Source organism: Meriones unguiculatus, chromosome 20 (genome assembly GCF_030254825.1).
Source record: "Meriones unguiculatus strain TT.TT164.6M chromosome 20, Bangor_MerUng_6.1, whole genome shotgun sequence".
Classification (NCBI taxonomy): domain Eukaryota; kingdom Metazoa; phylum Chordata; class Mammalia; order Rodentia; family Muridae; genus Meriones; species Meriones unguiculatus.
The window spans coordinates 66801781-66819339 of NC_083367.1; the positions used below are offsets into that span (position 1 = coordinate 66801781).

The following is a 17559-nucleotide window of genomic DNA, read 5'->3' on the forward strand; positions in this document are numbered from 1 at the left end:
GCTGATGAAAGGCTCAGATTTCTTTCCACAGTGTGGGTGTGTATATGACATCTGGAAGAGCAGTACCCAATGTGTTCTTACCTGCTGAGCCATCTCTTCAGCCCTTAACCCAACATGGCAAGAGAAGCTTTGCCCATACTCTCACCCTTGTGACCACAGATTGCCTCCCAATCAGGAAGGTAAGAAAGCAAGGGGAGTTTTCATTCATGGGTCATGGAAAAGAGCACATTAGGTAGTCTTCTGTGAATAAAAGAAATCAGACATATGGGGCTGCCAGCTTTGATATGCTGTGTCCAGGAAGATTCAGCAAGAACAAGAGGAAGGCAATAGAATTGAGGAAGTAGAGATGACACTTCCCCTTCTTTTGAAATAGCTTTATTTTCTAGTTAGCTTCTAACTAGAAGTCTTGTGTGGGTTGAGCCTCCGAGGCTGTGGATGCTTGGAGTGGAATCTTTGGCCTTGGCCTTAGGCTGTTATGAGCTTTCTGAATTCAGGGATCCGGAGGCAGTGCTCGGATTGGCTCTCCTTCTTTTGCATGTAAGTAGCACCACTCTCTGACCAACTAGACACAATTGCTGGGCGATGATATGAAGAAGCTCTCCAACTGACTTTAGAACAGCCAGGTCTGAAGGGGTCTATTGGGATGTGAAGCTGGCTCAGCTTTCCCTAAAAGCCTGACTCTGAAGCACCATGCTGAAGGCCTCTGATTCTGCCAGGGCTGTGAAGCTGAGAGTGTGCATCTGCTCTGTCTGTTCTCTTCGTGCTACCTGACGGTTGCACTGAGAGTTGCTTGGACTGCAGCCCATGGTTTGATTTAGAAACATTCACTCCGGCATTTGTTTGAGCCCTGAAAGGGCCATTTGTGGGGCGTGGGGACGGCCTGTAACCCTCACATTAGAGAAAGCGTTCTTGGTGGGGAATTCCCCTTCGTGAGCAGGCAGCTGGAGGGAATTTTGGTTTTGGATTCAGGTCACAGGCTAGAAAGGAAATCTCTCTTGTGAAAGCAAGGCTAGGTGTTGCTGGTTCAGGAGCTTTCACAGAAGGCGAGTGCAGTGTTCAGCTTTCCTTCTTTGGGTGTATTTAAAAAATTAAAATTTAATTATAAGAGGCAGGTACATAACCCACTAATGCATCTTTGACTGCAGTAGTAGACTTTATTAGACTTCAGGGGTTCACAAGTTCCTAGTCCAAGCCTACACACAGAGTCGTAATAAATAGAACCCGGTTCCTCTGTGCTGTCACACGGGAACAGAACTAACTTTCTCTCTCTCTCTCATATTACACAGTGGGGAAGTACCCTTTTGCTGGTGTGCGTGGTGTTGTCTAGTCTACCCTTGTATCTACTGTACTGTACACATCAGGTGTCTTTTCTGTAGGTCATGTGTGACCATTTCAGGCAAATTGTATTCAGCCAATGCATATCGCTAGGACATGGAAATGGGAAGTTCTTTCCTGCGGTAGTTTGCTGTGGCAACAAGAGATAAGAAATTACTTCATGGCTATTGCCTGAGACTTTCCTTTTGACTTGTGTATCCTTCTTGAGCAGATCACTTCTGCTTTCCATCTAGCGTCTAGTGGGGCAGTGTGAACTGGTAGCTGAAGCACAGGCTGACAATTTGTTAGTAGGTGAGATATTTAAATAAAGGGTGTGTACGTGTGAAGAAGATTCTGAAAAAATAAGTTTTGAGTGTGTGTGTGTGTGTGTGTGTGTGTGTGTGTGAAAATGAGGATTGCTAAACCTTTAGGGCTAAGAAGAGTGGCCTCCATAGCATATGCCCTTAGTGAAACTTTTTGGATGAATAAATGAGTAACATTGTTCATAAAGGTCATGGAAAGGTAACCATTCTTCTGTTACCCAGGCAAAAAGTAAAATTTAGAGAAGGTTATATTGAGACAGCTGAGGATCTGAAAGTATAGGAGAAGAGAGGATGTATAGAAAAGGGAATATACAAATGTCAGAAAAGTAGGACTGATAATATGGAGTTGGAAATGGAGATGAAAAAAGTAAAAATACAGACAGTGGAGGAGACAGCTGATGTGGTGGAGAGGTGGTAGAAGAGACAGTAGAGATGATTGTAGTGAGAATCTTGGTTTCTTAAAAAAACAACACAGAATTTTTACGGGAATATATTTTCATTTTAATCCCAGGTGTGGGAATATGAGGCTGCTTCACAGCAGGTGACTACGATTTGCCTCGTGCTCTAGCAGCGGCATGCTTTTGCCAGCCGCAGATAGTTCCTGCGAGTATGTGATGTTGGAAATTCTGGGAACTTTCCAGAGGATATAGAAATGCTAGAGCCTCTGGTAAGTGTGGCTGGCTGGTGGTTGGATGCTGTTGGATGCTTTTGCTTGTGGTTTGTCAAGTAGTCATGTGCACAGAAATGAGAAGAAGAAATTATATATCCTGATGGAGAAGATCAAACTTACCCCAAGAAATCCAATGCTCCTAATCAGCAGGAAGTAGTCTAATGATAAGGATAACCTATTTCCTCTTTCCTTTTTTTCCCTCCTATCTAGTATTAGGGAGTTGAAAGGGAAGAAGAAAGGTGGAAGAAAAAGGAAACAAAAAGTAGCAAACACCACCTACAGATGATGAGAGGTTATGGATGATAGGAGAGCTTACACCTAGATAATTATTACCTAGATTACACTTCTAGGTAATGAAGGTGATAGTAGAGATGGTGGGGGTAAGTGGAAGGCCATGGAGGGGGTGATTAGAGAAATGGTAGAGATGACAGCAGATAACAGAGCAGGCAAAGTGGAGATGGTGAAAGTAACAGTAGAGGTTTTGGTAGTGACAGTGGAAGTAATGGAGGCTCGATGGTAGAGGTGGCAGCGGAGATAATGGAGGTGACGTGGAGATAGTAGGGTGCTAATGGTGATGACAGAGGAGGTCACTGATAGCAGTGATGGTGATGGAGATGATAGTGGTGGTGGTGGTAGTGGTATTGGCGGAAATTGTGGGCATGTCGTTGGAAGTGACAGTAGTGAAGGCAATGACATCTTGATGTCATTAGATAAGGTGATATCATGATGTCACCAGTCGACATCAGGAAGACAGTTTGGAGTCAGGTAGATCTGCTCAAAATCTACATGTACTGCTGACTATCTCTATGAACAATGAACCACCAATCTTTTTGAGTTGTGTTAGAATTAGAAATAATAAAGTGTCTACTCATGCCATTGGGCATTTTCTTCAGTTTTCAAGCCACTATACTCATACCTAGAAATTTCACCACCTTTTCTCTTTTATGTTTTATCCTGTTTTCTAAGTTTTCTGACATGGATTTGGGTTTTTTAAAGAGTCATTGCAGTGTTCTGAATGTGTGCCTATCCATGTGGGACCTCTTGGAAGGTGATGAGGAGGTGGGAGTGAGGGCTGAGGGATAAGCCCTTGTTCCTTTCCCTCACATGGCCCTATCTATAGGTGCTCAGCCCTCATCAGATCTAAACCTGATGGATAATGTCTTGATCTTGAACATCTCAGCTACTATGACCACGAAAAGTCAATTTTTGTTGCTTATAAGCCACTTAGTCTATGCATTTCTCTGTTAAGGGGAGCAGAACAAGACTGACATTCATTAAACACAAAGATTATAGCCAAAGGCCAGCTGGTGTGTCCAAATGAAGAAATACCACCAGTTAACTGACATTTTGGTAATATCCTCATGATATGATGCTATCAACAAATAAAAACAAAATCAGGAGCAGGACTTTTTAAATTACATAAAAACCCTACTGAGAAGAAAGATTGAGGGGAAATTTGCTAAAGTATATGAGGAGTGTGCTTATAGCTGATGATTATTTTGTTTTTGTGGATTTTATTTTCAAAACTATTTATTAGTGAAATACACTTGCTGTAATAACCTAAAAACAGAAAGATAGGTGTCGCATGAAAATAAATGACCAAAATCTTTGCCCTCTTCCCCCCCTTTTTTGAGTCCTCTGCTAAAGATAAAAAACAAACAAACAAACAAAAAAACAAAACAAAACAAAACAAAAAACAGCCTTCAGGGACGCTGTGTTCATGGGTCACTGTGATCTCAGGAGAGACGCTGAGTTATGGTGTTCGGCCTTTGTGGGGGATCCCCTTAGAGATTAGGGCTGGGGCGGAATCATGTGTCTACTCTCATAACAACCCAGTCATACTCCACCTGGGGCTGTCTGGGTTGATTAATTCCTAGACTCACATGAAAATAGGTTATTTTCTCTGAATGACTGCAGGGAACGGCTTTCTAGCAAGTTTAATAGTTAGTTAAATGGTTTCTAGCTCTAAGGTTAGGTTTAAAATTTCAAACACAAAGAATGGCTCATTTTCACAGGGAATATTGACAAGTGTCTATCATCTTAGGATAACTGGGGCGAAGGCACACAAAAAAAAAACCATTTTTGAATAGTTAATACATTTTTGCTGGTAAGATCTTGTCAGGCTGGGGAGGAGGATCAGTGGGTAAAGTGCTTGCTGTGTTCAAATCACCAGAACCCGTGCAAGGGAGTGTGAGCCTGTAGGTTCTGTGCTGGGTAGCAGAGTTACACGGGTCCCGGGGCCTCACTGTTCAGCCAGGCTAGCTTCAGGTTCAGGGAGAGACCTTGCCTCAAAAATAAGGTGGAGAGTGACAGAGGAAGACACCTGACATCAACCTCTGGCCTCCACGTGTATCTGCTTCCACAGGTGAGTGCACTGCACACTCATGAGCACACAGAATTATGCATGCGCACACACACAAGTAAAATAAAATACATTTTTGTTTCTGTCATCTCACTGTGCCATGTGCCACCATAGAGTCTGTTATTAGAGACTTAACCAAAATGAAGAATTTTAATTTATTGATATTGATAGGAATCTTTTGTACTTATCTTAGAGACTGGTGGATGAGACAGTTGGCAGAGTAAGATATGAATGGCTAAACAAGCCTTGTGGACTCATTTCCTGAATTGACCTGGGCATAGAACTGGAAGTCATGAAAAGGCAAAATATTAGCCAAATAAACTCAACCTTAAATAGCTAGAACACAAATGAAGGTTCTAAAAAAATAAAAATAAAAAAAAGCTAGACAAAACTAATCATCTTTACTGAAAACCTAATTAAGGTATAGTAAAGTATATTTGGTTAGCTGTAAATGATATAGTATAATGGTATCGCTATAATTTGTCAACTTGACACATCCTAAAAGACTAGGAAGGAGCCTCAGTGAGGGCTCTACACTGGGTTGGCCTGTGAGCATGTCTGTGAGACAGTGTCGTAAGTTATTTGGTGTTGGATGACTCGGTCCACTGTGGGTGGACCCATTCCCTACAAAGGGAATTCTGAAGTGTAATGAGAGTGAGGAGCTCTAGCAGAGCACGGACAAGTAAGTGAGCATGTGTGTGTACATCCTTTTCTTTCTGCTCTTGAACGTGGATGTGATGTGACTAAGTTCTCTCAAGCTCTTGCTTCTGTGATTTCCCTGAAGCGATGGACTGTAACCTGGATGTGAGCTCTAGGAAACCTTTTTCTCCCGTAACTTGTAGCTCTGGGCTACAAATGAGGCACTGGACTCCACTCAAGTTTTTTCATCTATAAGACCTGAGATAAACAAAGTTAGCCAATTTGATTTATTGTGTGGATAAAATGAACAAAGGTAGTAAACATTGAAGAAATATACCTGGAAAGAAGAAAAATGTACTAAAACCTTTCCATTTTAATTCATTTTTAAAAAATAATATAGAAGCTCAACTGGGTTACAAGAATTCTGTTAGGAAAAAAGATTAGAGGTGTGTGTGTGTGTGTGTGTGTGTGTGTGTGTGTGTGTGGTGTACATGCAATGAACTTGAGTGGTGCTGTTCTCTCAGAAGTCCCTTAGAATGTGCTCTGACTTGGATGTATGATAGTTGTGGATGTAATTAGCTAAATGAAGATGATGCCGTGCTGCAGTGGCGTGAGCCTCAACCCAACAAGTAGCATCCTTGTGAGATGGTGACCGTGTGGAAGCAGATTTGCAAGAAGAATGCCCCATGACGATGAGGCTCTGAGGTGGTGTGATCCCGCTGCAAACCATGGAATGCCAGCCACCCTCAAAGCTGGGAAGAGGTGAGAAAGGGTCCCCTCATGGATCTCAGAGGATGGACAGCTCTGCTGCCGCCTTTACTCAAGGCTCCTGGCGTCTAGAACTGCAAGGGAGTAAGTTTTGGCTGTTTTAGTTTTAAGTTTTGTCATTTTATTCTAACAGCCCAGGGAAACCCATAGAGAATGGAGTAAAACATACTAATAATTTCAAGTGCGTAGTCATCAGCCCATTTGTATTGCTGGCAAAAACTTCCCGGGACTGAATCCAAAATGACTCATTTCTCTGACTTTAACCTGTGGCATTGGGCCTTGAACCGTAGATTCAGTTCACCACTGAATGGGGCTGTTAAAGAGAAAACAGTGAAACACATTTACAAAATGAAAATTGGTCTATTGTGACAATTGCACAGGGCATCCTTTCATAAATGGAGCTGGCTAGGAGTCTTGGACAGTTTTGCCACTGTGGATGTTGACTAGACATAGAACAGCAGTCTTTATTTGGGAGGACATTTAGTCTCTCAAATTGTACATTGTACATTCAAATATTATGAACTGAAAAATGATGTACTATGATGGCACTTGGTTCGAAATGCACATTCATATAACTTGTGTGTGTGTGTGCGTCTATATGTGTGTTCATATATCACTATGTTATGTGTGTGGTCAAAGAACTACTGGTAGGAGTCAATTTTCTCTTTCCATCATGTGAATTCCAGAGACTGAACCAGGTCTTCAAGACTTGGTAGCAAGCTCCTTTATTCCTTGAGCTATCTTGCTGGCCTCCAAACAAAAAATATAAGGCTCTAATCTAAGCATGTGCCTGGCAGAGATTTCCCAACGGATGCATGCTGGATCATTTCAGTATTTTTTTTCTTTTTTCTTTTATAGCTGTTGATCATTTTGAGACATAAACTTAGTTTGACATTTAAGAGAGATTTTGGTGACAGTGTCTGTAGGTTAAGATTTCTAGCTAACATGATTCACCTGTGATTTAAGTAGGCCATGGCAGTTTAGTGTCCAAGTAGGTTCCATAGTAATGGGAAGAGGGACTGCCTCTGACATAATCTGATTGGCCTGCTCATTGATCACCTCCCCTTGAGGGGAGAGCAGCCTTACCAGGCCACAGAAGATGACAATGCAGCCACTCCTGATGTGATCTGATAGACTAAGATCAGAAGGAAGGAGAGGAGGACCTCCCCTATCAGTGGACTTGGGGAGGGGCATGCGTGAAGAAGGGGAAGGAAGGGTGGGACTGGGAGGGGAGGAAGGAGGTGCTTATGGGGGGGATACAAAGTGAATAAAGTGTAATTAATAAAATAAAATAAAAAAAGAATCTCCTAAGCTCCGCTCCTACTGCCTACAGTGGAGTTTAATTGTCCTACTTCCTTTTACTACACTTATCGCTAACAGAACAACATACTTTTAACAGAAAAACATCATTGCAGAAAGCTAGCTCATCTAATCTGTGAAAATGTAGAACAATGATTTGCTCTGCCTCTTGAATTTCCTCCTCTTTCCCTCCTTCCCTGGGTTCCTTCCTTTCTCTTTTCCCCTTTCCTTTTTCTTCTCCTTCTCTGCTTCCCTTCCTTCATCCTTTTCTCCCTGTCTCCCTCCCTTCCTCACTCCCATCCTCTCCCTTCTTCCCTCCCTCCCCTCTCTCTGCTACCTTCCTTCCTTCTCCCTTTTCTTTTTTTGGGGCTGAGAGTAAAAGCTAGGGTCTTACATATGTCAGGTAAACACTCTGCCCCTAAGCTTTATCTCCAGGCCTTTTTTTTTAATTTAATTTAATTTTATTTTATTTGTTTTATTACAGGGTGTCATTAAGTTGCTGAGACTGGCCTCTAACTCACTGTATATTTCAGAGAGACCTCAAACGAGTGTGTGACCCTTCTGTTTCAGCCCTCTGAGCAGCTGGGATTGCATGCCTACGCCACCAGCCTGCGCTTCAATTTCTTTTGACTTGTTATTAACATTATATTATCTACTTTGAAATGCTGGGTGGGACTCTGTGACTGGATAGATTCTTCCAAGTTTGAACAGGATAAAATTATTATTTTTCTGTCAGGAAGGAAACTGCCCTTTACCTATGGCCTGATACCTAATGTCAGAAAGAAACAGAATAGTTAGATGTAAATATAATTTTTTTTCTTTCTTTTTTTTTTGAGACAGGGTTTCTCTGTGTAGCCCTGACTGTCCTGGAACTGGATTTGTAGACAGGCTGGCCTTGAGCTCAGATCTGCCTGCTTATGCCTCCTGTGTTATCTGATTAAAGGAGTACAGCACTGTCCTTTGGCTAGGTAGATGGTGGCATTATTGGTATAAGTAGAGAAATACAGTCCTCCCAGAAGGAATCAACTCAAAATACTCTTTGGAAAACCTAATATTTTTTACTCTGCTGAAATGAACAAGTAGTTATATGCAAGGCATCACAATTCATGCAAAAGACACAGGGTGTCATATAAAGTTGTGTTTTAAGGAAGAAACCTTGATTCCTTTGTGAAAAAAAATACCCTAAAAACCATTTGAAAACATAAAATCATGCATTTTAGACTCCTTATGACTATTCTGTTTGGATAGCTCCAACTCGAAATGTTGCAACATTTTTATGCACTGCTGGGAGTCTATGCAGTTGCATTAATTTCTTAGATATGATGGGAGGTTCTGTTAAAGTTAAAATTAATGACTACGGCAGGAATATTCTGTTCATTCACTCAGAGTGTAGGTCATTTATGACAACTGTGTTCTTTCCATTCATGAAGAGCTTGAGACATGTGATATAAAGACTTTACCTTTCAGGCCCTTGTTAGGACATAAATCCCCAACCTCCCCACACATCTTGACCAAAGAGATAAAGGATGAGTCTCCTTAGTAAGCTCAGAAGTTAATCATCTTCCTGTAAATGGCAAAGGTTCATTCATGAGCACTCGACATTTGCTGAGAGCTCACGGCATATCTAATGCTTCCCGGGAATATGTGAAGTATCTCATTGCAACATGGGCAAAATCACCTTTGCAGTCATGTAAATGAACATTGTCTCTTTTGGGTCAGTCCTCTGACGGCCACTCTGTCCTCCATTCAGGACCTGAACTGCTTTAGAATGAGTTGGCATTCTTCAGCTAGATCTGGGTTTTACTTTGGAGTGCAGGCTCTGACATTATTTTGCACTTGAATGTTCAACTTGATTAATGAAGCAGGGCGCCCTCACCGAGGTCCTGGGGACTTGTTGAGCAAGGTTTGAACTGGGCACTAGCTCGGCACTTGGTTTTATTTTGTGAACGCCAGCAAACATTCCAAAGCTTTGTGCAGATGAGTTGTCTGGGGAGCGGCAGCAGACCCCCTGGTTGTTCTGAGCTGAGGACAGTGCAGGGGAACCACCACGGAGTTGGCACATCTGAGTAAGTGACTGAGCAGGTGAGGCCGAAGCAACTGGGGACTTCCTGGTGAGTGACTTTGCTTTTCAGTCGCTGATCCTGGCGTTAGCAGGACCTGAGGTGTGGGGTTTGCTCTCTATTTTGCTTTCAATCGCTCTGTATGCTGCACACCAGACAGCCACCCCTCTTGGACTGACTTAAAAGATTGGGTGTCTCCCTTTTCTTTTTCCTTTTCTTCCTTCTTTCCTTCCTTCCTTCCTTCCTTCCTTCCTTCCTTCCTTCCTTCCTTCCTTCCTTCCTTCTTTTTTTCTTCCTTCCTTTCTCTGTATGCTGTGTTCATGCGTCTATGCATATACATACACATGTTTGCATGGGTAAGAAGATCTGCATTCTGAGTGAAGAAATATAGTGTTCCTTTTGCAGTCGTTGATTTTCTGTTTTAACACAATCTCCCACTATGTCTACAAAATCAGTCCAGCTGAACATAGTCCCAGGAGTCCATACATCTGTCCCAACCTTCCTGGTTGTGGCTATCCATGCCTGCATGTGGATGCTTTCAGGCAGTGAGCCGACCTAGATAATTTCTGGGACGTTTGAGGTGGTGAGAGCCACTGAGGTGAAGCCTAGAGGAAAGGTAGACAGTAGAGTCTAAGTGGGCTCTCTGTGTCTAGACAGAGTTCCTCCGTGGCCTGTGTAGATCACCACACCCCCAGAGATGGGCACATTTAACCACACCACAGAGCTGTGGTTATTTCTAAGGGTTAATTATTACTCAGTGTCTCTACCTGCTGTCCCCAGAGAAGTGTGAAAGCTTTTTATCCATTTCTTGATCCGCAAGCGCTAATCAAAATCAAAATTTTGATGCTGGACTCAGAAATTGTACTTAGGTCCATGTGACTTGAGAGCTCTGTAACGTATGTGAGCTGGCTTGCTTGAGCCCCTGACCCATGACTTGAGTTCAGTCTCCTCCGACGAGAATTAGGCAATGATATTGCTATAGCTTCACGTGTCCAGGCTCCCTGTATTTCCAGAAGAAAGAATTAAGGAATGCTCCAGAAGAAAGGATTGACAAACTTTGGAGTTTCTAGTAGATGGGATTTCCTTCTATTATCCTCAAATCTTTGCAAGATGTCTGCTAGAGCTGCCTTGAGATCAGATGATCAAGCCATTGTAGGGTGTTTGGGGGAGAGCACACACATACATGCATGTATAAGCATGCACACACACACATTTCAGGAAGTTCAACTCAATGCCTTGTGTATGCCAGGGAGGTACTCTATGGCTGAGTTATACTCTCAGTCCTATGTCCTGTGTGCTTTTATTGGCAGCTCTTCCTGACGCTGTGGTACACGAATTTAACAACAAAGTCCTTTGCCTCATTGCCATGGCTCTCTCAAGCCTCTATCAGAGTGAGAACGTCTCTCAGGCCCAGTGGGCATTCATGTTGGCTTTCCACTTTATGGTCATACTTAGGGGTCTGTGTGAGAGTCAGTGGGAGAGCATTTCATTAGCGTAGGAGGTGGGAGAGTCTTTGCAGAACATTCAGCTCAACAGAGGAGAGAAGCTCTTCAAAGTTTTTCAAGACTTTTGATCAGGAGGCTTTGAAACACACAATCACATAATATGACTCATATTAGCTTCTTGACATATTAAGCTTAATCAGCCTGGTAACGATTTGTCCTTCAGAGCCTTTCAAAAGGCTTTTCAAACAAACAAACAAACAAACAAACAAACAAACAAACAAACAAACAAATCAGCAGGCCTGATGCTGCTCAGAGAAGTAAGAAAACGCCACAGTTCCTAATATTTCAGTTGCTTTTGTCCCATGTGTTTTTAATGAAAGCCGTGGCAGGGTTCCTTGTAAGAACCACAGCCTTTAAATGCGAGACAAAGGATTTCTTTGTCATGGTCACCTTTGGCCATTTAGGGTGTAGAAATGCTTAGTCAGCCATCAGGAATAAACCAGCTCTTCCACTTTCCACTGCCCCAGGAAAAGACTAAAATTCAGACAGGGATAAAGTTAGAACCAGGAGTTAATGAGCCTTCCCCACCGCCTCCCCTTTCCACAGCTGAACCTGCTTTCAAAGCCTCCTTGCAAGAGAAAGTTCTCGGATCTGTTTTCACGTGGCTTGCTAGACAGCTTCGGCAGGCAGAGTGCTAGGTGTGTGAGCAAAGATGTAATTCCATAGGTCCTGCTGGTCTTGTTCAAAGCGTGTTGTTTCCCATGCATTGCCGAGGGGTGGGGCAGTGGCACGGATTTTGTGTCATGGTTTTTGTTTATGTCCTCTGCATTTTGCTCTGGTCATTGTTGCTCCAGCAGCGAAGATTATGATCTGGAGGAGGTAATCTGGTGGGAACCACTGAGCTTCAAGCTCTCCCAACCCCACACAGTCTTGCTCTTTTCACCTGCTGCTTGTCAGGGATCTGAGTATGCGCTCTCTGGGACAGAGGTACGTTTTGTATTTTTTATGGATGGAAGCTGAAGGTTAGCTGGGAGCTGTTAAGAGCTTTCCGTAGCACTGAGAGTCCAGGAAGGATTTGGGAGTTTGCTGAAGGATAGCAAATATTTAAAACTGTCATTTTCTGATGTCAGAAACTGTTCTTTTCATGAGCCTGGAAGCGCTTGATTATTTTAGGCACAAAGCTGATACCAGCTGGTGACTGATCTAGGCCGTAGAAAATGCTTTGTGAATACTTACTCCTGTGGGTAGGTGACTGAAAACACCACCCTGGGTCAATATTAAAAGAGGACTTCTATTTCATTTCACCACTCAGACTGGAGTCTGCAGTGACACTTTTTTTTTTTTCTTCTCTGTAGCCTGGTGTCTGGGACTGCTTCACACTCTCCTCTTTGGTGATGTATGCTTCCTCTCCCGTAAAAGTTTATTTTTGCCTCCCTCATGAGGCATTGGTCTTTTGAATATCCTGTTAGTCAATTACCCAGCAGTCACTGAGATTCAGTATCGTGGGGATTTTCTTTTCTGATCTTGTCTATTTGGTGTTCTGTGTGCGTCTTATATCTGTATAGATGCGGTATTTCTCTCCTTAGTTAGGGTGAATTTTCTTCTGTGATCACATTGAAGAACTGGCCTATGTAATTGATTTGCGATTCTTTTCTGTCATCTGTGCCTGTAATTGGAAGGTTTGGTGTTTTTCAGGGTCTCCCCAATTTGAAACTGTATGTTCCTTTCCTGTGTTTTTAAACATTTTTTTTCTCATGTTTCTTGTTATATCCTCTGCTTTATCTTCAAGTCCTCATATTCTATCTTCTGCATGATCCATTCTATTTTATTTAAAATAATCTATTCATTTTTATTTTATGGACACTGGTACCCCGCCTGCATGTATTTTTGTGTGAGGATCTCAGATCTTGGAGTTACAGACAGTTGTGAGCTCCCATGTGGGTGCTGGGAATTGAACTCAGGTCCTCTGGAAGAGCAGTCAGTGTTCTTAAACACTGAGCCATCTCTTCAGCCCAATCCATTCTATTTGTAAGCTTTTTGTGTGTGTGTGTGTGTGTGTGTGTGTGTTTTGGTTTAGTTATTGGTTTTTTCAATTCTATCTTCATTTCAGCTTGAGTTCTCTTCAATGCATCTGTCCCCTTATTGAATTCCATTCTCAAGTAAGTCCTGAACTGTCTTTATCCTTTCCACCAGCCTGTGTTCTTATTCTGTGTATTATTGCGGCTTATTCTCCTAAAGCTCTCTCTTCTTGATTTCATTGAGCTACTTCCTTGTATATTCTTAAACCTTTTTTTTTTTGAGACAGAGTCTCACTATGTAGCTCTGGCTGTCCTGGAACTCACAATGTAGAGCAGGCTGGCCTTGAACTCACAGAATCTGCCTGCCTCTGTCTCCCGAGTGTTAGGATTAACATTAAAGGCTTTCAGCATTACACCTGACTATGGCTGTTCTTTTAAATTCTGTGTCCTGGGCTTTATCTAGGTTGTTCTCATTAGCAAATATTTCTACATAATTGGTTGGCTTTGGAGAGAAGATACTGGCTTGATTTTTCATATTGCTATAATGTTTCATAGTCTGCAAGGAGATGTGGGCATGAGCACGTCTTTTCTTAGTTCTAAGTCTGATATGGACAGAGCAGGTTGAGTAGAAAAGAGGACGCGCAGAAAGGTTAGAGAGTTTAGGTCATGCTAGACCCTCGAGGAGGTCTGGTTAGGTGGAGAGGTTGGATGTGACAAAGCAAAGCTGTGGTTGTTTTTTTTTTAATATTTAAAAATTTATTTATTTTTATTTTATGTGCGTTGAAGTTTTGCCTGCAAGTATGTCTGTGTAAGGGTGTCAGATCTTGGAGCTATAGACAGTTGTAAGCTGCCATGTGGGTGCTGGGAACTGAACCTGGGTTCTCTGGAAGAGCAGCCAGTGCTTTTAACAACTGAGCTATCTCTCCAGTACCCTACCATTCTTTCTAAAAAAATATTTAAAGTTTTGTTCAGTCTTGAGAGAGAGTGTGTGTGTGTATCTGTGTGTGTGTGCATGCTCATACACACATGCACACAGGGAGGCACATTTGTGGGGGTCAGAAAACAAGTGTCGGGAGTCAGTTTTCTCATTGTAGTCTCCAGGGATCAAATCAGGTCATCAGCCTTGAGTGGCAAGAATTTTTACCTGCCAAGCCGTCTCACCAGCGCCGTATCTGCAGTTCTGCCCCTAGAGAATCAACCAACCTTGGACAGAGAATATTAGAAAAACCACTCCTGGGATGATTGTATATTGACTTCTTCTAGGTCATTGTCTACTAAGTCCACTTCCATTGGACTTCCACCTCGTGAGGCATACTATGCAGTCTGGAGAGAATTTACACTTCACAGGAGGATGTGTGTAGAATCTATGCAAATGCTGTCATTTTATACAGCACAGGATTATCTGACGGAGGTCCTGGAACCAAACCCTATGAGACCCGGATGACTGCGGGTAGAACTGTTCACACATGCATGTCTGTGCTGGGTGCACACACACACAGTCTTTTTTCTTCCACACCACTCTGGTGCTTTCACATAGTAACTATCTTCTGACTGTATTTTGAGGATTGTCTTCCAGTAAATGAAAAGTTGCCTTCACTGATATTTCATTCTTTGTTTCTTTGCGCTTGGGGGTGGCTGTCTTTTCACATATTTATAGGCCATTGTTCTTTCCTGTGAACAGCCTCTTCGGGCTCTTTGATAACTTTCCCCCTGCTTTCTGATTTTTATAGCTGGTTTCCGAGAAGCCTCCGTTATTAAGGAAGTGAGCTCACTGTCATGTGTTGAAATATTTCTTCCAGTAGATCACTCCCCTACTAACCCTTTTGGAACTTAGGTCTTGTTGTTCAGAAAAGCCTTCTCAACTATTTAGGGGCTGGAGAGATGGCTCAGTGGTTAAGAGCACTGTCTGCTCTTCCAAAGGACCTGGGTTCAGTTCCCAGCACCCGCATGGCAGCCACAACTGTAACCCCAGCTACAAGGGATCTGACACCTTCACACTAATGCACATAAAATAAAAAAAAAAAAGAATTAAAAAAGAAACTTTAAAAATATGGTAGCTAACATTTACTGAATAAAAACAAATGTATCAGATATAAAGTAAGCAATTGACACGAGTCTCTTACTTAATCTCCCTAGGCTGTATGTCTTAAGTATATGTCTCTGTTTCTACACAGAGACCCTGGCAGACTGGGTAAATCACCAGCCCAGAGAACATGGTCTGTGTTGGTGTCGGGATAAAGGTGATTCACATGAAGAAGTGCTATATAGAGCTTTTTGTTCTGAGATTTCTTTCCTTTTAATTTCACTACTTTGAGAAAGACGTTCTTGTAGAAGAGCATGTTGACCACATTCAATATAACCAAACCTAGCTTCCGTCAAAGACAGAAGAGAATCAGAAGCCACACCATAAGTGAAGACCAGACGAGAACCATGTAATGTAATGAATTCATATATATATATATATATATATATATATATATATATATATATGCACATGTGACCATCTGAATGGCATTGCAAGTATTGAGTTAGTGTTTTTAGTAATATTTTCATTTGGTGTCTGAGGACACAGTGAGTTTCAAAACACGCTGTACTAAACTACATCCTCTCAGACATGGAGGAGGCAAAACGCAGCCTGGGAGATATCCTTGTCAAAGACATGTCTGGTAAAGAGTGGTTTTCCAAAATATGTAACAGGGTCTTAAATGTAAATAATGAAAAAAGTGAACAGCCTGGTTGATACAGGCCACACATCTGTGAAGGCAGCTCCCCAAGGACAACAGGCAGTTTTCATAACAAACTATTTCATAAATCCAATGTATTCTTCACAAATTTTGGTGTGGAAGCAGAGAAGTCTCCTGCCTGGCGTAAATTTCCACCACGATCTGTATAACCCCAGTATTAGTGAGCGCTATTAAGACAGTAAGGGAGTTTGCAGCTAGAGATGGACAGGCTGCCTTGCTCTGCTCAAGGACCGTTTCATATAAACAAGATATCAGTGTGACCCTGCACTTAAAAGAGTTCTGGGCATCTGGCCAGAGTGCGAGACAGACGTGGCAGGTCCCCATGACCCCCGTGACCTTTTCTTTCACATTTCCCCCTCACTCAGCTCCTTCCAGTCTTTTTTCTGTTTCTCAAATTTATGGAGCCAAATTCCATACAAAAGGATGTTTAAAATCAGATCCAAACAGTTTTCCAAGACACAATAGATTAATGGCACATTTTAAAGCACACAATTTGATATTTTCTGCCATGCAACCATCCACACTCTCTAGACAATGCCTTCTCCCTTTCTTCGTCTCTGCCTTTGTATCTGCAGGAATCCACTGGCCCTCTCTCCATTACTGTGGCTGAGACCGAATCCTCCAGGATTTAATGTGTCCTTTCATGTTGGACTTTTTCATTCATAACAAGTCTGAGATTTGCTACCTGTAGCACTGTCTTGTTACTTTTAATGTTGTACTGACACATTGGACAGTATTGGGTCAAGTAAACTATATTTTGTTTTGATTTTCAAGACAGAGTTTCTCTGTGTATCCTTGTCCTGGAACGCACTCTGCAGACCACGTTAGCCTTGAATTCACAGAGATCTGCCTGCCTCTGCCTCCCTGAGCACAGGGATGAAAGGTGTGCACCACCACTGCCAGGCTTGTTTTTTGTTTTTAAAGATTTATTTAGTTATTTAATATATAAATGAGAGCTCTGTTTTCAAGCACACCAGAAGAGGGAATCAGAGTCTATTACAGATGGTTGTGAGCTACCATGTGGTTGCTGGGATTAACTGAACTCAGGACCTCTGGAAAAGCAGCCAGTGCTTTTAAACGCTGCACCACCCCTCCAGCTGCACTATGAAATTTCTTTATTTACTTAGTTATGGATACTTAGTCTAGTTTTCAACATTTATGCTAGCAAAAGTAAAGTCCTGCATGTGTAAGCGAGTCTGGGAATATACATCCTTCTATTTCTTCCAGACAAACATCCAGAGTACTGGCTCGTTGTCATAGTTACTTCAAATTTTAGCAGACTGACAGACTCCTCTACGTGATCGAACCAGTTTGTATTTATTGCTACAGTTAGCGCACGGGATTTTGAACAGCTTTGTCAGCACTTGGTATGCACAATCATTCTGGCTTTCATTATTCTAAGTGGTATGGGTGGTAACACCGTTTTAAATTCATTTATCCATAGGGGGATGAGTTAAACATCTTTTTCTGTACTCATTTGACATGGCCTTTTGTAAAATGTCTCTGCATATCTCCTAGCCATTTTAAAAAGTAGCTTATGCATTTTCTCCTCGCTATTAAAAGATCTTTACATATTCTGTGCATTCTGTGTTTATGCACCCTGGATATCATATATTTACATGCTTTGCAAGTATTTTCTCCTGGAATATAGCATGTTATTTCATTTTCTTAATGGCTTTCCAGAAGATCTCACATATGATAAATTATCCTGCATTTTATGTTAGTTTTGCAGGTTTAGATCTTATATTTAGATCTATGATCCATTGCAAGTTATTTTTGTTTTCTTCCTTTTTGCTTGTTTTGAGAGAGTGTCTCATGTAGCCCAGGCTGGCCCTGAACTCCTATATACTCAAGGATGGCCTTGAACTTCTTCTCCTCCTGCTCCCACAGCTTCAGTTCTGGGATGGCAGGTGTGTA

The 17559-nt window shown here is 42.1% G+C and overlaps 1 protein-coding gene across 2 annotated transcripts in view; it reads left to right on the forward strand.

Annotated features, from left to right (window-relative positions):
• The first annotated feature begins 458 nt into the window (after positions 1-458).
• Ipcef1 (interaction protein for cytohesin exchange factors 1) overlaps positions 459-17559 on the forward strand; it is a 163683-nt gene continuing 146582 nt past the window's right edge. The window contains exon 1 of one of the 2 annotated variants that reach the window (XM_060373283.1): positions 459-537. The gene's annotated coding sequence lies outside the window, so the exon portion shown is untranslated. The remainder of the gene's footprint in view (positions 538-17559) is intronic. The other variant, XM_060373280.1, reaches the window with a different exon arrangement.